The sequence below is a fragment of the Mesocricetus auratus genome, unplaced genomic scaffold (assembly GCF_017639785.1).
Source record: "Mesocricetus auratus isolate SY011 unplaced genomic scaffold, BCM_Maur_2.0 Super-Scaffold_100004, whole genome shotgun sequence".
NCBI lineage: Eukaryota > Metazoa > Chordata > Mammalia > Rodentia > Cricetidae > Mesocricetus > Mesocricetus auratus.
The window spans coordinates 111,042,361-111,068,340 of record NW_024429189.1 but is presented as its reverse complement, the minus strand read 5'-3'; the positions used below and the strand labels follow the sequence as shown (position 1 = coordinate 111,068,340).

At 39.9% G+C, this 25,980-nt stretch overlaps 1 protein-coding gene and 1 long non-coding RNA gene across 2 annotated transcripts in view; one reads left to right on the top strand and one right to left on the bottom strand.

The window, feature by feature from the left end:
- LOC121140546 overlaps nucleotides 1–1,800 on the top strand; it is an 11,956-nt gene extending 10,156 nt beyond the window's left edge. The window contains exon 3 of the long non-coding RNA XR_005877455.1: nucleotides 1,611–1,800. This is a non-coding gene — a long non-coding RNA (uncharacterized LOC121140546). The remainder of the gene's footprint in view (nucleotides 1–1,610) is intronic.
- Nucleotides 1–25,980, bottom strand: part of Scp2d1 (SCP2 sterol binding domain containing 1) — a 301,545-nt gene that overhangs the window by 167,482 nt on the left and 108,083 nt on the right. The window lies entirely within an intron of this gene.

Sequence of the window (25,980 nt, the reverse complement as noted above, 5' to 3'; positions counted from 1 at the left end):
ATGTTTCACAATTTGGACAATAACTCACCACTACCAGGTCAGCCATCTTTCAAGCTTTAAAAACTGACTGATTCAACAAAGAAGATGCTAACATCAATAAGCTGGTGACATTCTGCCATGCGTCTTTCTTTGGCCTTGCTTTGATCTTATTCCTAATATAACCACAAATATCAACTAACATTCATGTTGGAGATAGATTCATTTATCAGTTCACCCAAAGTTGCTTCTGATGTAAGAGTTTTGCAATGGGCAATAATAAAAATCTGTAGAAACCAACTGACTACATTAAACTTGTTGTAGAGACCATTAAATATTTTATTGCTGTTTCTAAATTGTGTACTCTACATCCTAAACACCAGCAGAAATAGACAAATAAATCTTTGAATTTTTCCAGAGGTCCCCTGTTGAATACTCACCAGCACACCTCTGTCTGTGCTGTCTCCCTGCTCCAGACTCTATGTGACAGAGGTAAAACTCTGAAAGTCTCCAAGAAGTCCTGCTTCTGGAGACCACTCTCTGAGAACTTCTGCCTTAAAAGAGAAAAGAAGCTTTTGTGGCTTGGTCTTCCTACTGCTGGATAGACTTCCAGTCTACATTTAGTCACCAGATATATTACTGGCTTCTATTTCAGAAGACATTACAGTCTAATTAAAGAAGCCAATACTTGCTCAATAGATGATGAATCTTGAGACAAAATAGAAATGAATGAAGTCAGTTCACCACTATAGTGTGAAGGCAACTGCAAAACTCATTCAATCAAAAGTCATTCCAATCTAGGCAGTAGTGAAGAGGCTGCCTTTGATGCCCTTGAGATTGATGACTACCTTGGTTGCCATCCTAGAGCCTTCATCCAGTAGCTGATCAAAGCAGAAGCAGGCAGCCACAGCTAAAAACTGAGCCATGATTCCTGGAATCCAGTCATAGAGAAGGAGGAGGGATGAGCAAAGGAGACAAGACCATGTTGGAGAAACTCACAGAAACAGTTGACTTGACCTAATGAGAGCACATGGACCCCAGTCTTAAAGCTGGGGAACAAGCATTGGACCAAACTAAGCCCCCTGAATGTGGTTGCCAGCTAAGAAGCCAGGGCAGTCTATGAGACCTCTAACAGTGAAACCAGTGTTTAATCCTAGCGCACAAATGGACTTTGGGAGCCCATTCCCTATGGAGGGATACTATTACAGCTCAGATACATGAAAGAGGGCCTAGGCCCTCCCCCAAATGATGTGATAGACTTTGATGATCCCCGGTGGAAGGTCTAACTATCCTTGGGGAGTGGGTGGGGAGAGGGTTTGGGGGGTTGGTGGGGGGTCATGGGAGGATGGGAAGATGAGGAAATAGGGGGATTGATATGTAAAATAAGATTATTTCTAAAATAGAAAAATCACTAAAATAAATTAAAAGCCATTCCATATGTATTAGAGTCAATACATAAAGACATTGCTAATGTGCACACATTGTGCCTGACAGACTATCTATAGTAACCCACAGAAACATTATCCTTGACACAACTTCCTGCCTCATTCCCAGGTGACACGTTCCCTGCACACTTTACCTTGTTTCCTATAGATACCTGCCTCAACAGTAAACTTTTCCTTCTTTCTTTGTAGACCTCAGATCCGCAGGAGAGCATTATCTATTGCACTGTGATTTTAAGAACAGAACTTAAGATGAACAGCTCAGCCAGATGATGCTAAGATAGATACTGGACCTCTCTGAATCCTCATTCACCAATGAAAAAGGAAGTGATAATCCCACTTTATATGGTCATTTAAAAAGACAATAAATCGATAATATTTATAGTGTTTCCTGATATATAAATGCTAACAAGTTCAATAGCTCAGTTTTGTTATTGCTTAGTTTTAATTTCTGCAACTAATGTCTTTACTTTTAGTATATCTATGTATTCTTTGATAATCTCATAAATGCATACAGTGTATTGTAACCATATTCACTCTCTACTGCCTTCTCCAACTCCTCCAAGATTCCCTCTACCAACTTCATGTCTTATATTTTTTACTACCCTGAGTTTAATTAGTGGTGCCCGTATATGTGTATGGGTGTGGTACGGTCACCCAGTGGAGCATGATCAATTATCAGGGACCACACCCCTAAAGAAAGTCAGCTCCCCCGACCCCAGCAGGCACACAATGACCATAGTGTCTAAGCTAGGAGTGGAGGCTCATGCACCTCTCCCCATCCACGCTAGAATGCTGACTAGTTTGGCCTTGTGCAAGTCTTTCACAGGCAACCATGATTCATGAATACAAAGTTCTGTCAGATCTAGAAGACACTCTTTTCCCCAAGTCGTCCCCAACCTCTGACTCTTACAACCTTTTCACCCCCTTTTCCACATTATCCCCTAAGCACTGATGGGAGGGGCTATCAAATATATGTCACATTTATGATTGAGCACTCAGAGAAACACTTGTTCTCTGAGCTTTGATCCATTGTAAGTCTCTATGTTAACCATGGTATTATATATATGCTTTTCCAATGAGGACTGAACGCTGCACTAACCTATCGTTATTGAGATACATATTTAGAAGGCAGTTTGATAATATATCCAGTTAGTAAAATTATGGTAGGAAATTCATCTCTAGGGCCTATGACTTTCCCAGCCACACATTCTTGACTGACCTTCAGTACCAGGCCCAAGTGGAACCGGCTTTAAAAATCAACAACAAAGTACCAGGTTACCCCACAACATTTGTGAACTTTTGTACCCATGGGCATGTCTCATCATGGCAGTCATTGTGGTAGCTCCCAGGGTTCATAGCTGGATAAAACTGTGGATGACTTTTCTCCTACAGCAGCCTGGACAGCACCTACAAGCACAATGGAAATTAGCCAGCAGGGAGAATGCTTCCAAGTCAGTACCAGCTTGACTTCCAAGTGCTGTGACATATTAAAATATAAATTATTTTTGATAATATAACAAACATCTATGAATGCAGTCAATGTAGATACACAATATGTATCTGCCCATATTTTTCTTCCCAAATTTCCATCTATGTTTTTATACTCAATGTAACCATGGGTTTAGCAACTACTTTCTTTATATTGCTTTTATTTATCCCATTATTTATGTTATTATTCATTTTTAATTAGTATAAAATAGTGGATTTAATTATACATTTTCATAAGTATATATCATCGTACTTTGTTCATATTTGTTCCTCATCCTTTTTCTCCTTGCCTCTTCCCATGGGTCCCTTTCCTTTCCCCTATTAGTTACCTTATGCTTTCATGTCCTGTGTGGGGGGTGAGGAGTTTTGTGTGTGTTCATATGTGTATAGAACGAAATCTGGGTTCTGCATATGAGGGAAAATATATTGTAAATACATTATATTGTTCTTTCTTTTTCCCAGGTACTCAGTCATGCCTTCCCTTCCCCACTTAGCCCCTTCCTCTCCTCACACATTCTTCCTTCTCCCTTCATGTCCCATATTCATGTATTTTGTACCTAGACCCTGCGTGTGAAAAAAAACAATTACTTTCTTATGTTACATATAATTCGAACTCATATTTAGTTCTAAAATTGCATTATTTCAATCTAATTGATTATTTAGATAGTGATGTATGTGTGTTGCATACATGTTGAGTGGGGGAATACACTAATGTGGAGGGGGATATGTGCCCATGTATGCACATGCATAGGCCAGAAAGGGACAGTAAGTATCTTTCTCTATGGCTCTCCATCTTATTGCCTTGAAACAAGGTCTCTCACCTGAGTCAGACATATGCCTATTTGGTCAGATCTCTCAAGATCTGCCTATCCCTGCTCCCCAGTGCTCAGTTTACAACCTTATTCACCTCTGGTCCTCATGCTTTCAGAGCAAATGTCTTACCCACTGAGCTCTCCCCAGTGTCCACCCTCCATTTTAGTTGTATTTAATCTTTTTACAAGTGTGACATGGAACATGCGTTCTTTTGAGACCTCTTGAAAATTTGTGTACATTCCTGTGTAGAGCCATAATTTAAATGAACTGCTTAGAATTTCCATGTAAACTGTCTGGTCTCATGGTGTCGGCTCCATTACTTCAAAACAATGCTATAAAGGTCTCTAAAGTTCTAAAAGTCTTCACAGTAGGAAGACTCTGCTAAAAAATATTCAAGATCCTGATGTCCCTACCTCACCCTTTTATAAGAAGAGCTTTGAGCTTTAGTTGCACACAGCCCTGTCGCAATGAGGCATACTCATTACAGCCTACGGCACTGTCTATTAGATCCCACTTACTCTTCTGTTTAGATCTAGCCGTGAGGGCATCTAAGGGATAGCTGCTGGACAAAGCCAACCTAGACTTTCATCATGGCAGCCTTCCCCCTCCCATCAGGCCCTGGCACTACAGACTTTAAACTAAGGCTAGAGTACCAAGTCAGGTCATGTTTGGGGAGTTGGGAGACAGAAGTGGACCCCGGAATTCTCCCAAGGCTATTCAAGGACTGCATGAAAGCACAGATACCATAGAAGTGAATGGCATGGGGGTGGGAACAGGGTGGGGATGCTGAGAGGCTCCAGCACAGCCTTTCCTCACAGTGAGCATGTGTAGACTTATCCTGGATGTTCACATCTCAAACTGCATCTGTAAATGTTTTCTAAAATACCTCTACCTAGAATTACTGGCTTATCTTCAGGACCCATAACATGGGGCATTCATGGGTAAGTTTTGGATTACAGTAAGGAAAAGTCAAACGATCCCCAGGATTCCTTGGGGCTGGGAAAACAATCCTGAATCCTGGTATGTCCTCAGAAGTTGATTGATCTGTCCCTGCAAGCTAATCTTTCAGGAAATTGACTGCGGGGAGCACAATGACTCACTCAAGCAGGAGGATAGGCGAGCACCTGCTCGTCCATGTATTAAATTGGGTTTTTAAGGCATTGATCTTTTAATATCCTTGAATGTTCTCTGAGCCTTTCATTAGAAGGAGGCCCTCTGGAAGCAAACATTAAAACCACTGGTTCTCCAATGACAGTCCCCAAATGTCAAAGGTAAGTGAAAGGGAGAGCAGGAGAAAGGCAGGTCTGGACACAAGTAAAAGAAGAACAAGAGAATCTTCCGGTAGGATCTTTGGTGATGGTCTGCCCTGAATTACAGCAAAATGCAAGAGACACAAGAGGGGAGGGGCCAGTAAAGCAACCAAAAACCCTACAATGTGATCTTAAGTAGCTCAGTAAGTTCCTGACTTCCCCTTCCATTTACTTTGACATCTGGAGACTGTTTTCTCAACTCCAGAGAATCCTGGGTACTTAAGGCCCATTCATCAGGAGGAAAGTTATGTCTGGTATGGGAAATTTACTGAAGTCACAGATCATAGAGGAGAGCCTACTACTACCACTTTGCTAACAGTATAATTCCTAACTGCATTCTAAATATTTATACCCACAGAGAAATGTCTCTTTGTGATAACATGTAACAATAACAATTAAAGAAAAATAGACCATGATTTTAAGAAGGAGCAAATGGGACCAGTACGCAAGAGGGATTAGATTGAAAAATTGAAGGAGAAATTATGTAATTGTATTTTTTTTTAATTTAAAAGGAGAAAATGGAAAGTGGAGAGACCAAGTGTTAGTTAGGGTTTCATTGCTGTAAAGAGACTGACTTACAAGTTTCAGAGGTTTAGCCCATTGTCATCATGGTGGGAAGCATGAAGGCATACAGACAGACATGGTGCTGGAGAAGGAGCTGAGAATTCCACATCTTGATCTGCCTGCAGCATGAAGTGAACTAATTTGAGTTTCTGAGACCTCAAAGCCCACACACTAGTAACACACCTCCTCGAACAAAGCTACACCTACTCCAACAAGGACACACCTCCTAATACTGCTACTCCCTATGGGCCTACTGGAGGCTTTTTCTTTCAAACCACACATAGTCCTGGAAAAAAGAATTTGAAAGAGAGGAGGAAGAAATTAAAGAAGAGGCCGACATGAAAGAGACATCAGGAGTGAAGGGAGGCAGATTATAAGGTGTGAAACACCTGATAATGGAGGGGAAGATATAAAACAACTTCTGTGGGTAAGAATTGGATCCCCATTTAGTGGTTTTTGAGAGAAAAAGACCATTCCACACTTAGTTTATAGTTTTTCAAGATTCTGACTTTACATTGATACAAGAGAAATGTGCACTCAATAGAAAGTGTCTTTTGGGGGAATAGAGAGAATTTCTTAAAAGTTATTTCTTTTTTGAAATTATTTAAAATATAATTATACCCCCCACATCTGACAGAGGGCTGATTTCCAAAATATACAATGAACTCAAGAAGCTAGCCACCAAAACACCAAACAATCCAATTAAAAAGTGGGGTGCAGAACTAAATAGAGAATTCTCAATGACTGAAAGACACTTAAGAAAGTGCTCAACATCCTTAGCCATCAGAGAATACAACTCAAAACAACTATGAGATACCTTCTTACACTAGCCAGAATGGCTAAAATCAAAAACACCAATGACAGTCTATCTTGAAGAGGATGTGGAGGAAGAAGAACACTCCTCCACTGCTGGTGGGAGTGCAAACTTGTATGACCACTTTGGAAATCAGTAGGGCGGTTTCTCAAGAAAATGGGAATAAGTCTACCTCAAGATCCAGCAATTCCTCTCTTGGTCATATATCCAAAGAATACGCAGTCATACAACAAGGACATATGTTCAACTTTGTTCATAGCAGTGTTGTTTGTAATTGCCAGAACCTAGAAGCAACTTTGATGTCCCTGAATCGAAGAATGGATGGAGAAAATGTGGTACATTTGCACAATGGAGTATTACTCAGTGGGGGGGGGGGGGGAACAATGAAATCTTGAAATTCACAGGCAAATGGATGGAACTGAGAGAAAACATCCTGAGTGAGGTAACCCAATCACAGAAAGACAAGCAGGATATGTACTCACTCATATATGGATATTAGACATAGAGCAAAGGACTACCAGCCTACAATCTACACCACCAGAGAAACTAGGAAACAAGGAGGACCCCAAGAGAAGAACGCATGATCCCTTGAAGAAGGGGAGGGAGACAAGAACCCCTGATCAAATTGGGAGCATGGTGGAGGAAGAAGAGGGAGAGGGGAAGAGGAGGGAGGTGGGAAGGGGAGAAAGGAGAAAGGGAGGGGGGGAGAACAGGAGGCATAAAGGAGGGCAAGAAAGGAGATACCTTGATAAAGGGAGCCAGGTTAGGTTTGGAGAGATGTTCTTTGATGCCCTTCCCCTATAATGAGATTGATGACTACCTCGGTTGCCATTCCTAGAACCTTCATCCACTGAGCCATACTCCTAGAATTCAGTTGCAGAGAGGGAGGAGGAATGAGCAAAGGAGCCAAGATGGTGCTGGAGAAACCCACAGAAATAGTTGACTTAACCTAGTGAAAGCACGGAGACCCTAGTCATAAAGCTGGGGAACCAGCATTGGACCAAACCAAAACCCTATGGTTGTGGGTTCCAGCTAGGAGGCCAGGGAAGTCTATGGGACCTCTAACAGTGGAGCCAGTGTTTATCCTTAGAGCACAAATGGACTTTGGGAGCCAGTTCCCTATGGAGGGATCTATTGCACCCAGATACAGGAAGGAGGGCCTGGGCTCTCCCCCAAATGATGTGATGGACTTTGATGGTCCCCACTATCCCTGAGCCTCACTATCCCTGGGGAGAGGGTGAAGGGTGGGATGGGGGATCGGTGGGGAGCATGGGAGGATGGCAGGATGGGAGGACTAGGGAATGGGGAAATTGATATGTAAATAAGAGTGCTTCTAAAATAAAAAATAATTAAAATAAATAATTACATCATTTTCTCTTTCCTTTCCTCCCTCTAAACCCTCCCATATACCTCCCTTTTTTTCAGATTAATGGCCTCTTTTATCATTAATTGTCACCACATATATGCATACACACACATTTCTAAATGCATGACTTCGTAAGACCTGCCCAGTATGTACTATGCTTCTTGAAACTTTCCTTTTGTAATCTGGACTTTTTCCTGAGCTAGCACTAAGAGGTGTAATACTTTTCTTGAGAAATTTTCAGCTCCCTGTCAGCTCCACCCACCACTATAACCATTCCCCCAGTTATGAGGAGGGAAGAAAGCACTTGCTGAACTGTGCTGTCCAATACATTTACTAGATTAAATGTGTTTTCTACTGAAGATAGTTTCCATTTATGATAAGTCAAATTAAATTTAATACCATGGAAATTTAAACATATCCTTGCAAAAACTAAAAAAATACTTATTTTTGAATTTCCTAGTTTTATAGATTATTTCTTCAAATACAGCCAAAGAGTTTACATCAATTATATAAAACTAAAATAACCCATTTATTATCTCATATATCATATGTACATATGTGTACTTCAAGTTCTATTCATTAGGAAGCTGGGGAGGGGACGGACTATTCTTAAAAAAGGCTGACAATATTTACAAGCGGTTCTAAATAACAATGATCGCTCCCAACACTTGAATACATGAGTGCATGTGAGTGTGTGTTGTTATGAGAGAGAGACAGAGACAGAGAGACGACAACATCAATATTGATGGGATAACCAGGCTGGTTAGATTAAGGATGGGTGCCTGTTTGTATAAATAACAAGTGACATTGACCAGGAGGCCCACAGAAGTTTTGCTCCATTGGAGCCAGTGGTGTCTCAAGATCTTGTCCAGGAGAGACAGGCTTTTACCTTTATTGAATAGCTATTTGAAGCTGAATTTGTTAAATTCTAGAAGAATTAAGTCTTATTAACCATTGAAAGGACTGAAAACAGCAGGAGGCCTGTCATGGAAATAAGTGTTCTACACATTAAGGAAAGAACCTGATGTGCTGTTGGGTGAAGCAAATTTGTGGTGGTTGTTTGGAAACCTTCATAAGACAGAAGGTGGTCATGCTCTAACACAAATTTAGATATCACCAATTGGTGTAGACCAATTGCTTGGTGATATCTTGAACATTATTTGAGATGTAACAATAATAATAGGACAAGTTAAGGGAACTCTTTTGAAGATTTAGATCAAAATGGAGATCATATCTAAAGGTGACTATGACAGGCCCATCAATGATGGGGATATTTCCAATAATAATAGAGGGGTCACTAAGATATTTGGGATTTTACTTACTTAAGTGCCAAATGAATGAGTCCTGATAGAAAGAGCACCTTGAAAGGTTTTTATGGCAGTTGACAGTGTTATCAGGGCTCCTTCTAATGCGTCAATGTTAAAAGCAAAAGGCATGTAGCCTGTGTCCATAGAGTTGCTTATCTGAAGCTGACCTTTGGGGTCTCTTTTTAAGAGAAACCTCAATTAGTTCACTGCTCTACCAGGGCTTTCTTGAGTACTTTCTAAAAAATATAGAGCTTTATCCTGGACAGGTGAACCAGGTGAATCATTCCCTAAATTTTGGCAAGTACTGGTATAGCCCGTTTAAAACCATAAAGCTGGACGCTGGGTTCCCTAGCTGGAACAGGTCAACATGAGAATCCTGGCGGGGAGATGATGGTTGAATTTAGTTTTATAATTATACTTTTCTGATGGAATTTTTAAAACACATAAATGACCGTGAATTAATTTTCATTATACTTTTTAAGGTCATTCAAGGCTTCTTCAAGGAGCCTATAGGATTGTTAAGGGACTCATGTGGAGCCTCTTGGCTCTTTTAATTTCCCCTCTACATGGTATATCATCTGTTGGTATGACTCAGGGTCTTGTTGACCATGTGGATTTCCCAAACTCTATGGTTTCCATGGTCTCTCAGATCAAGAGAGTAGGTTGCATGGCTACCTTAGAAGGGGTCCCTCATGCCTGGGATCTTGTATGATCTAGAAAGGAAACAACCAAGGTATTGACTGATATTTTATTTCCACTGTCTTGTCTTGGCCTCTATATGTGGATACCAGAAGGACAGTTTTACCAGTCTTGAAGAATAAGCAATGGATTTTAGTTTTAACTCTTGTGTAGCATTTAGATGAAGATTAGACAAAAGCAAATTGATTTAAATAAATTCTTATTTTTACTACTCTACCTAGTAGTTAAAAGTCTGACAAGCTTATCAGAAAACAAGAAATTATCTCAATAGAACATACATTTTTAAAGTCAGTTCTCATAAATGTTACCAAGAACAAGTCAATATCTTAAGAAGATCACATTGTTTTAAACAGAGAATGAGATTGTAGATTCTATTGTTTTGAATTTTGACCTTGGATGTTCTAACAACTTTCAAACACATACACATGTTTATCATATATACAATGTAACCTTTAAGTTTCATCCTCTACAGATTTCTGTGACTTACACAGACCTTTTAAGGTGTCCTTGAGCCTTTTAATTTTGTCTTTATCATCCCTTTTATTTACTTCAGAAAAGAAAAGTCCAGTCATTTTCCCATGGGATAAAAATTTTATTTTAGCACACAAACTTATATATTCTCCCCTTTAAATATTCTTAACCAAAAATATAACTCTATATTACTTATTGATGCCTAATATCATGACTCATTAAAAGAACTATATGGTTTATTTCTCTCATTGCTATGACAAAAAAAATACCTAACAAAGGCAGCTTAAAGAAAAACTGGAGTTTATCTGGGACAGGTGAACCAGTTTAGTAATTTCCTGGATTTTGACATGCACTGACACAGCCCCTTTAAAATAGTAAGGCTGAACACCAGGACACATATCTTAAGTGGCCATTACCAATTGGTTTCCTCTAATAGCCCAGTTTTTCTGATGGTAAGTGAGATGTTTAGTCTAATCCAATGCACTTCCTGTGAGGTAATCTAGCCAATGTGACCCTCAAATATGTAGATAAACTCAGCTCCAAACTGAAATTTCAAGTGCTGTTGACATCAACCTTCAATCTATGATATCTCCAAATTTCTACTTTCATGACATCATGGTTCCCTCCCTCCCTTAACTTGCCCATCTTTCTCTTGAACACAGCTTCAAAGATGACCCTGACTTTGTATCTCCAAGAACCTCATCTGTGTGTAGTTCCCTCTAACATTGCACCAGGGTTAATCTGTGTGTCCACTAGCACATGGCAGAAAAAGTAGCTTGCCACTTCTGAGGTTGCTTTTTGAAACACCATGATTTTGGTTGAGATCTCTCCCTCTATGTGTGCGCATGTGTGTGTGTGTGTGTGTGTGTGTGTGTGTATACACTCACGCGCCCACCTGCATGGCTCTCATGCTCCCTCACTACCCTCTCTTTTCTTGCTATAGTCAGGGCTATGAGTTATGAATTAAGAAGCTTCATGGAGAGCATCACATGGTGAGAAGCTCATGCACCACTCACTGCAGCCTGAATGAACTTGGAAGCAGACCCCCCCACCAGCCAAGCTTGGACAACATAAGAGACCCTAAGCTTTCAAGGCCAAGTCAAACCTCTGCCAAACTCCTAATTCAAAGAAACTATGTGAGGTAACCAATGCTGTAAGCCTAGGGACAATTAGTTGCACAGTAATAGATAATTAGTTAGCCCTTTATCCATGGTGACACAGTACAAAATTATGTCCCACACCCTTTCCCCCAAAAAAATCAGTCACATCAAGTATATTTTATTGCACATACATGGGACTGAAAGGTAGAACTGTCCACAAGAACTTTCAATAATCTATAATGTTTAGAGGAGAAATGGAGTCCTTTTCTTGCCTTATCTTCCCTCTCAGAAGTGCCACACTTTATTAAGGATTTTTATTTTGATTTGTCTTCATCATCAGTAGTGCTTTGAAGATTTTGTAAATGTGTTTTGGCCACATTCACTTCCTCCTCCCCAGACTTCCTCTTTCCTACCCACCCACTTCTGTGTCTTTTTTCATATCTGTCCATCCATTGAGTCTAGTAAGAGCTGTCTGCTCATGGATTCTTCGATCTGCAGTCTTCCCCTGGAGTGTCAGATCACTACAGGCTACATTCTTAAAGAAGACTGACTCTCCCTTTTCCAGAAGCTATCACCTGCCAATGGCTCCTCAACTAGGAGTGGGACTTTGTACTCACCTCTCCTGTTCATGTCTGGAGTTAGTTTGGCTTAAACTTGCAGTCTTGTGCATGCTTCTAGAATCTATGTGAGTTCGTGTGTGCAATTGCCCTGTTAAATAGAGAAGACAGTTTCCTTGCCACCCACTGACTCTAGATCCTACGCCTTTTCCACTCCTTTCCCGTGATGATGATCCCTGAGCCTTTGGAGGAGGTGCTGTGATATAGATGTCCCACTTAGAAGTGTCTGAACAGGACTCCAATAGTGCAGGCATTAAAAGTTAACAAATTGATAAACATGGCCTCATAATACTAAAAAGCTTCTGTAAGTGAAATGTACCATCATATTCCATCCATTCCATTTCCATGGAAAAATAACTTTACTGGCTATATATTTGACGAGAGTTAGTATCTAGAATATACAAACAACTAAAATGCTAGATACAAAAAAAAAGAATGCATGTAACTAAACAGATATTTTTCAAAAGATGAAATACAAATGGCTGAGAAACATTTTTCTTTTGTTCAACAACCTTATCCATCATGGAAATGCAAATTAAAACTACATTGAAATTTCATCTTACTCTAATTAGAATAACTAATTTTTTTAGAAGACAACAAATGCTGGTGTGAATGCAAGAAAATGAAAATTTTTATTCATGGTTGGTGGGAAACTGATACAGCCACTGTGGAGATCAGGGGAGAGAATCCTCAAAAGGCTAAAAATAGATTTACCACATGATCCATCTATACCACTCTTGGACATGTAACACCCAAAAGTCTATATTCTACTTTAGAGATTAGTACTCATTCGTGTTCATTGCTGCTGTTTATAAGAGCTGGTAAATGGAAACAGTCTAGAAGTCCATCAACTGATGAATGGATAGTGAAAATGTGGTATATTTACAAAATGGAATATTATTCAGTTGTTAAGAAAAACAAAATTATGGAAGTGGCAGGTAAATGAATTGAGTGGAGAAACAATCATTCTGAATGAGGTAACCCTGAACCAGAAAGACAGACTTCATATTTCTTCTCATCTGTGGCTGTTAGCTCCCAGTCTTCAAGTGTTTATGTATATTTGGAAGCCATGTAGATGTTAGGAAAGTACTAAGGCCCTATATTGGGGGCTTTTGAGGGAGGGGAGAAAGTTTTAGATGAGAATAATAGAACTGGAGGGGTTAAACTGGAAGGATAAAAAAGTATCAGCTTTTGGACAAGTGCATTCTAGACATGCTGCCTCCATGCCCTGTGACCACCCTAGACCCAAGTCAAACACCTTTCTCCTATCTCTACCCACCGCCAAGAGACATATACTATAAAGTAAGTATATGCGCTTTTTGATTAATTTACCTCCTTTTCATAATATCTCAATGCCCCATCTTTTTTTAAAATTGTGGGCACATCCTGACTGACAGGTTGATATTGTGTATGAAGGCATCACAACATAATAAGTTTGTTGATGGCTTTTCTCACCCAGCAGCCTGCACAGCACTTCTGGTGCTATGAAAGCCAGTGACTATGCAGGAAGCCTATTGCTCAGTTTCTGCTGAATTTCTATGTGTTATGTAACCAAACTGTATGGTGTCATCAGAAATAGGGCACTGGCATTATAGTTCTGGTTAACAGCCTACATTGTTCTGGGGATTTCTGAAAGTCTTACAGGCCAAAAACTCATAGGTATTCCACACCTGGCACTTGGCTTTTCACTGAATTATCTATGGCTTCTTAGAGGAGCTTTGCCCACTTATGCAGCAAACTATTATTTAAACTCATATTTTTATTTAATATGTTCTTAATTAAAATATAGTTAAGTCATTTCCTTCCCTCTCTCCAATCTCTCCCATGACCTCCCCCACCCTATCTCTCTCAAATTTATGGTCTCTTCTTTATTATGAACACACACACACACACACACACACACACACACACACAACCTGCTGAATTTATTTTATTCTTTATTTGGTAACAAATTAGTGTGCTTATCCCTGAGAGAAGCTAATTCTCTCTCTCTCTCGGCCATCATCAGTTACCTGTAGTTCTTTGTGTAGGGTGGGTCTCATCTTTCTAAAGCTAAAATACCTTTTGTATAACATCTTTTCGATGCTTGCTGATAATTTCCTGTGTCTGACTTTCACAGAAGTGATTTACTGAACCCATTTTGTATTGCATTCCTATTACATTTTATATTTTTAAAAGATAGCTCAGTGATAACCTTGAAACTAAGTCTTCAGTAATTTCCTTGATATAAATTACTGGGAAAATAAAGGCTAGGACACAAAGAGTTTTTAAGCTGAAAAGTATTTGCTATTCATTGCCTTGTTGTGTTCCAAAAATAATTGTGCCATTTTGTTATAATGGCAGTATCTGAGTGGGCCTGCATCCCCACTAATGCTGTGGATTAATATTCGAATGTGTTCTGAAATGCTTGCCCTTTGTCAAATACTGTCATTTTAAGATATAGCTCCTACAGTTCTTTATTTCAATTAAAAATGAACTCATACGACTGGGGAGACAGAACAGTTGGCCAGAAGTACTTGTCTTGTAAGCATGAGAATTTTGTAAGCAAAGGGGCTTAATTTCACATTTAAAAAAAAACAGCCTCGAGAAGTGTCATGTTCATGTAACCCCAGCACTAGGAAAACAAAGACAGGTAGATGCCTAGGGCTAACTGACCATTCAACCTTGCCTATTCAGTGGTTTCCATGCTGAGGACTTGTCTCAGAAAACAAGGTATCACAGGGGTCCCTCAACAGGAGATCCTGAATTGTGTAAAAAGTAGAGAAAATGAACTGAGCCCAGGAACGCATGTGTTAATTCTTTACTCTCTGCTCTTGACTACAAATATAATGTGGCCAGTCCTTTGAAGCCACTGCCATTGTAATTACCTGCTATGACTGACTGTAACCTGGAATTGTGAAACAAATTCTTTCTCCCTAAAGTTGCCTTTGTCAAGGTATTTTATCACAACAACAGGAAATGAAGCCAGGATGTGATCAATTTTAGCGTCTCTGATGACTCATGGGGCCTTTTTTAAGCATAGGAGATATTAAATAATTAGCTCAAATTTTCAAATGACAGTCCCGCGATTATGTGAGTCTCCTGAGAGTCTCCAGACCATTAGGGACCTCCACCAGCCCCTAAGTTCTTTAAGCTTTTCTGTCATGATTAGCACAATACTTATGCTTGGTGATAATACTTGTTGAAATTATTTCACGCAGAAACATTGTAAAATATCCACTTTCTAGTTAGTAGTGTCTATGATCATTGGCTTAGACTCAACAAAACTTTCAACAATGAAACATAAGATTAGCAAGCTTCATTTTTCACAAAGATATCCCCTTGTTGCTCTGTAGTCCACTCTCCTTTGCTCCCCTGGGAAATGTTAGTAAATAGTGTCTTATCTTGGGTCATGGTTTATGGGTTTGCTGTCTTTCATTCACCAAGAACACTCTGTAGCTCAAAGCAAAATTTGCTGGTAAACCACTGAAGGAGACAAGTGACTTTTTGCCACATTGCCACTAAGGTAAATATGCTTTGGGTTTCATGAACTGTAAATTATCTATTAAAAAGTAAGACAACTATGCACCTAACATAACACTCTGACATTGAGATGCTTCAATTACATTGAAGCTCACTTCATGTGTCTGTTACTCCAGGCACAATGTAGAGCTATTTATAAAAAATAGTGTTTCCCTGACTTAGAACCTTTGTGTTATCTCCAAACCTCCCCAAGACGTCTTCAGAGTCACTCAGACTTCTGTTGTTAATAGAATCAGAGAAATCAAACCAAACTTCAGAGTGCTTTTCTATAGACAAGAACCTAGAGAACTATTCTGGTAAAATGGTGCAGTTTGCACACATCCTCGCCTAGCACAGCCCCAAAACACTGGCCTCTCCGTTCTAAGTAGCATTCTTTCCATGTGGTACCTGAGCCTGTTTGCAGATACTTGAAATGAGATCTTGCATTTTCTAAAATAGAAGTTTATTTGGTTTGAACTTATGGAGTCAGGAAGTCCAAGAGCATGGTACTGGTATCTGACTGAAAGTGGCAAGGGTTACCTTCCTGCATAATAATATAGTGGTGGGACCAAATGGCATGATCTTCTTATAAGTCCATCAATGTCATCACAGGGACTACCCCCCATGACTTCATCCAATCAAAAATGCTTCCTAAAGGACTTCTAAATACATTAGCATACAAATTTGAGAATTAAGTTTTCCAAGTATGAACTTCTGAGAGACAAAGTCAAGCTGTAGAAAAATGGTTAGCTAAAGTGTCATTTTGTGGAAAATGGGAATCAGTCTACCACAAGACCCATCAATTCCACTCTTAGGCATATACCCAAAAGATGCAGATTCATACAACAAGGACATCTGTTCCACTATGTTCATAGCAGCATTATTTGTAATAGCCAGAACATGGAAACAACATAGATGCCCCTCAACTGAAGAGTGGATAGAGAAAATGTGGTACATCTACACAATGGAGTACTATTCAGCAGAAAAAAACAATGGAATCTTGAAATTTGCAGGCAAATGGATGGCACTAGAAGAAACCATCCTAACCGAGGTAACCCCGTCACAAAAAGACAAACATGGTATGTACTCACTCATATATGGATTTTAAATATGGATCAGGGAAGTGCCAGCCTACAATCCCACTGCCAGAGAGTCTGGGAAACAAGGAGGACCCTAAGAAAGATATGCATGGTACCCCAGAGAAGGGGAATGAGGCAAGGTCTCTTGAGCAGATTGGGGGGAGAGGGATCTAGGAGAAAGAGAGGGGGAGAAAAGGAGGGGAGAGGAAGACATGGGGAAGCAGGAAGGTTGAGTGGGGGCAAGAATAGAAGAGAGCAGGATGAGAAATTCCATAATAGAGGGAGTCATTATAGGTTTGAGGAGAGATCTAGCATTAGTGAGATTTCCAGAAATCTATAAGGATGGCACCAACTGGCAAACTAAGCAATAGTGGAGAGACTACCTTAAATGCCCCTCCCTGATTATGAGTTTGAACCTAGAACCTTCATCCAGTGACTGATGGAAGCAGAGGCAGACACCCACAGCTAACCACTGAACTGAACTCCTGAAACCCAGTGACAGAGAGAGAGGAGTGATGAGCAAAAGGGTCAAGACTGGGCTGGTGAAACCCACAGAAACAGCTGACCTGAACAAGGGGGAGCTCATGGACCCCAGACTGATGGCTGGGGGGCCAGCATGGGACTGATCCAGACCCCCAGAATATGGGTGTCAGTGAGGAGGCCTAGGCAATCTATTGGGCCTTGGGTAGTAGATCAGTAATTATCTCTGGCATACAAATGTACTTTGGGTGCCCATCCCACAATGAGGGATGCTTTCTCAGCCTGGTCTCTTGGGGGAGGGCCTAAGCCCTGCCCTGAACGAAATGATCTACAGGTCCCCCATGGAGGACCTCACCCTCCCTGGTGAACAAAGTGGGGATTGGGTGGGGGGACAGGGGAACAAGGGAGGGAGAGGGATCTGGGATTGACATGTAAAGCAAGCTTGTTTCTAATTTAAATTAAAAAATCTTAAAAAGAAAAACACAATAAAAAGTGTCATTTTGGACTACAACTATCCACAAATCACTGTCAATGTGGGTCAGTCACTCCTGAGCTGGTGGGGGTGTTTTGTCATTGACCTCTCATAGCCCACTATGAATTCTTTAGAGAGGTCTGTACTGATCACCCACGAGCCACATCTGCTGGCATGGGTGATAAGCCATTCATTGGAAAGAATTAAGCTAATACATCATCTTATATTCGCAGCATCCCACGGATTATATATGGCATTGTTTTCACAATATTAATTGTTCCAGCCTTCTGCAAACATAAAACAAATTAAAGTTTTCCCTACTGAGTGGCTATAAATGCAAAATTTGTACAGCTGAAATCCATCCAACTCAGGTCGAGGAAGAAAAGCTGTGAGAGCGTTTAACAAAATGGTTTATCAGTTTAAATTCATTACATATATAAATATAAATTTTATATTCAAAAATATATAAATATAACCTGTTCAGTCCATATAATATTACTGCATATGTATATGTCAAGGATTACCACTTAGGGGGTTCTTCCCCGGGGAAGATTTTCTTCTGCTTTCTTGTTTTACCACTACAATGAAGAATTTGTTTTGCAAGGAAGCTTTTTCACAACCAGGGGGAGGCTTGACTTTTGATAAAACTCAGTCCCAAATACTGTGATGTAACCCACATTGCAACTAAACATGAGCTTGTTCTCATTGCAATTTGATTCATTTGAATTAGAGAGTCATCCTCTAGATGCTAGAGAGAGCTTCCATCCTGTCTCCTATATGTAATCACTTGACTTTGAAGAGCTTAAATACCCAGATGCATGGAACTCATTTATAGAACCTCAAATGCCTTTGGGGATACAAAGGAATCTTAGAGAATCCCATAAATCTATGTATTCCAGTCCCAGTAAAATGTATGTGCATGGACAAACTGAATTACAATTTTAGAAGAGCCATGGATCTTGGTAATAGCTGGACTATCCAATATCCATCCACAGTCTGATATAACAACAATCCAGGGGCTAAGACAGGAGAACTCTCTACAGAACACCTCAAGTAAAGAATTTTTTCTTTTTTAAATCTTAATTAAAATATGATTATAGTGATAACACTTCCCCCATTCCCTTTCCTCCCCTTAGGCCCTCAATGTCCATCCTCATTCTCTCTCAAATTGATGGCCCTTTTTCTTTATTATTGTTATGTATATAACACACACACACACACTCGCACACACACACACAGTCCTGAATCCATCTAGTGTTGCTTGTGTGGATATGATTTCTAAGCTGAACAATTTGTGATGGATAACCAAGTAGAGGCATCATCCTTGGGAAAGACTAGTTTTCCCCCTCTCAGCAGACTAGTGATCTGTAGTTCTTTGTTTAGCCTCTCTATTGCTATTACCATTGTTAAGGTCTTGTTTGGGCAGCCATATTGTTCATCTTTTAGCTTCCCTGTCATTTCTAGAAGTTATAATCTCACAACAGACTTACAAGTTCTCTGGCTCTTACAAGCTTTCTGCCCCCTGTCCTATGATGTTCCCCAAGCCTTGGGTACAGAAGTTATATTGGAGATATATCAATAGGGGCTGGGAACCATACAGCCAATTGATCTCTACATTATGACCAGTTGTATCTTTCTGTAATGGTCTCTGTTTGCAGCAAAGAGACCCTGCTTTGATATAGAGTGAGAGCTTCACCTACCTGTTATGTCATAGACTATTTAACATAAACTCCAATACAAAGCATGAGAAACCTTCAAGTATTTGCTCAGAGCAGTCCAAGTGACTCTTGGAACAATCTAGACTATTGTTGCTGCCCCTGGCTGCCTCTCAGGAGTTGCTGAAAGCACCATACACTTCAGACAAGAGACTCAGAAGATTCAAGCTGGATCCTACCTGCAAGCCCCCTTCCTGTGGTCCAGCTCTCTTGGTACGAGAAGGTGCTATGAAAGCTGCCAAAGGAGGGAACCAATCGATAGTCCTATTTAGCTGTGACACCTGTCACAACAATGGTCAGCATGGCAAGACATCCCTAAGGTGAAACTGTGACACTCATATCTTGGCAGCAACTAGTTAGGTGGACTTACATTCTGCTCAACAGGAGGGAAATCATGCCTAGAACTAGAAATCTCATCAACTACCCAAGGCTGGTGAAGGACATGAATCTTCAAAGAGAATCTGCTATTACCCATTTACTAGACCAGCATAATTCCTAACTGAAAGAACAAAGGTTAACAAAAATCAGCTTTTGCCTTAAAATCTGATTAATTTGTGGTATTTTCAGAATATATTTCCATCTTAAAATCTAGATAACATTGGGTAAGTTTTGAATGTCTGTCTTTTCTCAGTTATGCTATGCAGGAGAAGGTTTCTTTCCCTTTGAGGCAATGGACCAAGTAGTTGCTTTTCTTATCTCTCTCCATATTACTTTTAAATATATGTAAATGCACAGAAAAAGAAGTTCCTCACGTTCTCCCTCCCAGATACAATACAGTTTATTTGGGATTATGACTTTCTTGTCATTATTTTGCATCATTATTTGAACTCAACTGAGATAAAACCAGAAATGCCATTTCCTATCCTGTATGTTTTTATGAAGGAACTTTCTATGTCATTAAAAATATAACATAAATATTATTCTTACATGTCACAAAATATTTCTCTACATGAAAGCTGTGTGATTTATTTACCTATAAAGGCTTATATTTAAATTTTAACTCTTTGAATTTATAAATAACTTTGAAACAGCTAGTTGGCTATAAATCTAGACTCTGTTTAAGAATATATATATTTTATATATTGGAGATAAAACTTTGGGTCTCATGCATACTGAGCTATACCCCAGTCAAGGATTCTGTCTCTAGGAGAGATTCTTAGGAGATTTATAAGGTCAAAGAAAATTGACATTTTTAAGTCCTCTAATATATCGTATGAAGATACTTGCTCAACATTCAGATAGAGCAAGTACCATAAGTAACTTCAGTTTGGGAAGCATACATGGGTATCTAATCCAGTCAAGAAGGGACAGCCTCCCCACCACTCATAAGGGGTAAATAAGTTTGACATGGGAATTATTATTAAAATTAGAAGGTATAAATACACTTTACAAGCTTTACCTAGAAACTTCACCCTCAGAAAAATGGCTTTGAAAGTTTTGAAGCTACATAATAATTGCTTCTGAAGCAGTCACAGGAGAAACACCTCTGTCCTCACTTTATGATTTAGATAGCTGAGAGAGCTACTTCAGAGTAGTTCTTTCCCTGAGCCCCACATGGCTTCCATGGAATCACTCCACCAACATTATGTCTATTTTACCAGAGTGCAAGTACTCCAGGGAGGGCATGGACCTGAAGACCCTGTGGCTACTAGAATTGAAAGTCACATTATGTTTTCAGTTCCTCTAACTGGTCTTTGTCACTTGTTCTTGTTTACATGAAGCATACAGGCTGCTATGGAAACCATTATCACAGGAAACTAGGGAGAAAGATGTGATCTCTACCTAATGACCCACTTGAGCATTGCCTGGTGAGAGACCGGCTATGTTCCTGAGACCTTGAATAACATCAGGCACAGACTGATTTGGGTAGTTCATTGTCCTGCCTCCTGAGCAAGAAACAATTATGGGTTCCCATGGGTCAGATTTGTTCAGCTGTAGGCCAGTGGCATGTCACTATCCGTTATGTATGGAGACCCTGACTGATGATGCAGAGTTCCATCACCTTAGATTTTGTGAGACATCATGATACAGCTGTACAGAACTTAGATGGCTAGAATATATGAGAAACGCATCAATACATTATTTTGTCATTATGTCAACATCATATAATATACTTATTTGAATAGATGGTACAGCCTACTATTATATACCTGGATATAGACTAAAATTTGTTGCTTCTAGGCATTTGCAAACAGTAGCACTTGTGTATCGAAACATACAGTAAAATTATTACATAAGCAGAATTTTCGACTCCATTATGAATCTAATGGGATTATGAAAGTAAGTGTGGTGCATTGCTGACTGACATTTCACTGTGTTGTAGGATTGTACCTAAAAATGTATAGTCCTTTCAAACCCTTTAGAGACGAGAGAATTTCTTCTATTCTAATTCCTAGAATAACCTAATGAGGTTGATTTTGTTCTCTTTTCACAGCAAAGAAATTGAGACATTAGGTGACAGAAACTAGCTTATTGCTAGCGAACCTGGTTTCCTCTCCTGAGGAATCTAGGTGAACTACACTTCCCAGACCTCCTTGAAGCTAAAATGGGGCTCTAAATATGAGCCTTAGCTAATGGACTGTGAGCAAACTTGATGTAGCTCAGTTGAAACCATGCTACACAAATTCCTATCAGGTCCTCTATCCTCTATCAATCCTAGCTGGATGCAACTCTGCTAGGACTGTTGGACAAAAATCTAAATATGGCATCTCTGTTGTGGTCTATTTCCTTACAGCATAGACTTGGTTTCATGAGTGAACATCTCTCAAAGAACCAGCTAGAAGCTGTATACAATTTTTTGATCAAGCCTTGGAATACATTTTTATCACATAGATCAGCTAAACTATAGAAATACAGAACAAAACTCAGAGGACCCTCAAAGACAAATGCAGCCCTCACATGGAAGGAAACTACATCACAGAGTCACAGTCTGGAGGGAAGCCCCTTGACCTTCATTGAACAATAACATAAGAAATAAAGATGGATGATGTGATTGCATGCTAAGAAGGTCTGTTAGTTATTTTAACAGAGACTAGCCTAATATAAAGTACCAGATCCAAGACCTCCATCCTTCTGTTAACCCTTTCACCTATCTTCAAATTAGATCAGGAAATTCTGTCACCAGTTTCATTGCATATAGAAAAGAGGAATGTTCTGAAAGTTTACTAAAATTGGGGGACACTAGACAGGTTCACAAGAAGAAGAGATATACAGACTTATTAACATCATAGTAAAGCCACTACCCAATAGTCCAACGAGATTCAGAAACTTACAGGCCCTTCTATATAGAGGAGAAGAAAACCGGGGAGGGGGTATAGTCAATCTTGATAGGCAATAAATGGTTTTTTGAATAAGCCCAGAGATGAGACAATAGCTAGGGACAAAACTGTTCTAGGTTCTGGGAGGGTTAAAGGAAGATGAATGCCATGCATATGCATGTGGAATTTCCCAGGGGTGAGCTCTCAAAGCTGCCTCAGAAGAATAGATGAAAAGTCTGTCTGGATGCAGAGACTTTCAGTCTCTTCTGTGGATAATCTTTCCTGGAAGGGCATTTAAAACAATTGCATTTCTTTTAGAAGACGTTTCCTAAGTCAGAGAAGGGAACTTCAAAGGTGGTCACTCCCTGCACTTAGGTTGGGGAAAACAAGAGAAGGTCAGAAAGTTCTTGCTTCTGAGATGGCTTCAAAGGTCTTCCTGGGCTCCTTTAACAAGCCAGCACTTGGCATGTGACGGCACCATCATCTGGAGTATTGTTTGCTGGAACCTAACAGAGGTTCATCTCTGCTGCAGTTGGAGCAGCCTGAATTATGAAGGCTGAAATTACTCAAAGTTCACTTCCTCGAATTTCTAGAAATTGATGCTGGCTGTTGGATGCAACTCAGCTAGCGCTGTTGGACAGAACTCTAAATATAGCATCTCTGTGTGGTCTATTTTCTTACAGCATAGACTGAGTTTCATGAGTGAACTTCTCTCAAAGAATCAACTGGAAGTTGTATACAATTTTTTGACCAAGCCTTGGAATACATACTGTCTCACTCCCAATATAGTCACAAGGCCACCTAGATTGAAGAGAAATGACCATAATGCCCACCACTCAAAGGAAAGGCGTTGGAGCAGGTGGAATTGAAGATACCCAAGTCAAAACACAACTTGCACACATGACTAATAAAGACCACAGTGATAAGAAAAAGATGGGTAGAAAGTTTTTAACACATTTGTTTTTTTCTTGTGAAGAAAGAAACATATGTAATGGGTGTATGCAAGTTTTCTGAAAATAGTCACAAGACAGAGTTGACAGTGTCCTCCAGGAAGTGAGACTAGACCTCCAATGTAGAAGGAAAACTCTTTTGTCATTACATGCTTTGATCTTTGAATTGTTTGCCCTGTGTTAGTATTATGCCCATAATGCTAAAGAGGAATCTGAAGTGGTAAATGAGAATTTTGAAGTGATTATACCCATTTACCTCTTTTATCTGTTGAAAGCATTACATTTTTGGAGGCCAACCAAGTAACATCAATGAGACTTTTTTATTTTCAATTGAGATTTCATTTTGCACTCCCTAAATAGTAATTTGGCAAAACCAGAATCACATTTGTACACACAAGAAAATTTTGATTTCTCACCATCAGTCATTACCCATCCTAACCACTTGCTTGAATACTTGACAGGTTTTATTAAAAGCAAGACTCCTGATGATGACTTCTGATCTACTAAATTACAACATATGAGTGGATGCCCAAGAATCTGTCACTTAAAGCTTTTCTCTGGTTTACTGATGGCTCATCTCTAAGGTTTTGAACTTGGCTTTGTAAACAAAAAAAATTGACTAACCTATCTCCAAATGCAGATCCAAATGGTCACCAGCCTTGTGATTTCAGGTACGGGTCATGCACCAACTACACATAGATGCAGATTCTCAGATCCCATCCCAAAGCCTAACAAGTTTAAAATTCCCATTCAAAGACCATTTACTCTAGAGAGCCTTCCCTGCTTATCGAGGCATCATTTGCACTAGCCAAGATATACAATCAACCTAAGTGCCATAGGTGGATGAATGGATGAAGAAAATATCACACACATACACACACACACACACACACACACACACACTCCAATTTATACCTAGTAGAATTTTATTCAGTTATAAACAAGAATAATATTATTAAAAAATAAAATAAAAATTTGTAAGAAATTGTGTGAAACTTGACACCATTGAGATAAGTCAGTCTCACAAAATCAAGTATTACTCATCTTTTTGTGTATTAAATTAAGAGGAAGGAAGGGTTATGAAATCAAAAGGAAGACACTGTGGGTATGGGAGGGAAAAGAGGGAGGGCAGAGAATGTACAAATAGAGGATATAGAAGTACTCAAAGAATACTGCGTACATGTGTGGGAGGGTAGTAATGAGATTCATTCTTTCCTTCTATTAATACACACCTTTGAAAGATCCCCAGCTGATTCCCGGGTACAATAAAGTCTAAGAGAAATGCTGATCTAAAGAATACACTCCAAAGAGCAAAGAAACTGGACAGCATTCTCCACTTTCAAAGGTGAAGGTGTTTATGACACTAAGAATGCTGTTTGTTTAAATATGGAATGTAAATCTGGTGACCCCAACAGTGGATCATTTGTTTTCTGTTTAAAAACTAGCATATGAGATGTGAGTAGGGGTTCAAAGAGGCAAGGGGTGAGGAATGGGCTTGCTCCATTAGTAAGAAACTCGGGGAAGACTGAGGGCAACATTTGAAGGAAGGCCTTGGTACCATTTGCACCTGAAGTATCTGCTACAGGCTCTTGTTGTCAAATCTCTATCCCCAGTTTGTGGTATTATGTTTAGTCCATGGGGTCTTCAGAAGGCTTAGTCTAGCTGTGTGGGCCTTTGAGGGTTATACCTGCTTCCTTCCTGCCTGCTCTCTCTATATCCTGTCTGTCTCATGGGAACAAATGTCTACTTTGTATTCTGCCAAGGCCAACACATCCCCTGACATCACCACACGTTTCCTCCCCTCTGTCTGTATTTTGATCACAGTGAGGGAAAAATTATACAGCCTGAAATAAGAAAGGGCTGGAATCCTGCAGAAAGCTCCTAAAGGATATTCCTACAGTGCCAAGGTCCTTCGAAGCAGTGTGGGCCAGGAGAAGAGAGAGAGAAAGTTGCCGAGGCAACCAGCCTGAGCCCACTTGGCATTGGAAAGATTTTGTCTCCTTTTCTGAGTAAGTGGGAACAGTGAGCCATTTAACTTTGGTTTCAAAGGGTCCCACTGGTTGATGAACTGGAAATATGATATAGGGCCAAAGTCCACACAGGGAACCAAGTTATAAAACTATTGTAATAACCCTAGGGAGAAAAGATAAGTGAGCAAGATGGCTACAAAGGAGGCTACCAGATGAGCTGCTGGCATCCTGCTGTACCTTCTGTCCATGTGTGATGACCTGTCACCATCTCCACGAGAAAAAGACAAAGTTGGTACTATTATCTATGATACTTTCAGAGTGTCCCTCAGGCCACAGGGAAGGAGCTATACAAAGAAACCTACACTAAAACAGTGTCTCATTGTCGCACGTTTACATCAGAGCCCTCTGCTTACGTAGGCATGGTCTGACTGTGTCATCTGCAAAGGTTAATGTGCTGTGTTGTTTCACTGTGCTATATAAAGCACTGTAATGGTTGACAGTGGGGGAAATTAGTCTCTGCAGAGCACAGGAGTCATAAAATCATGGCTTGGCTTCCAGGGAGGTTTAGGAGAAGTCTGCGGATGAC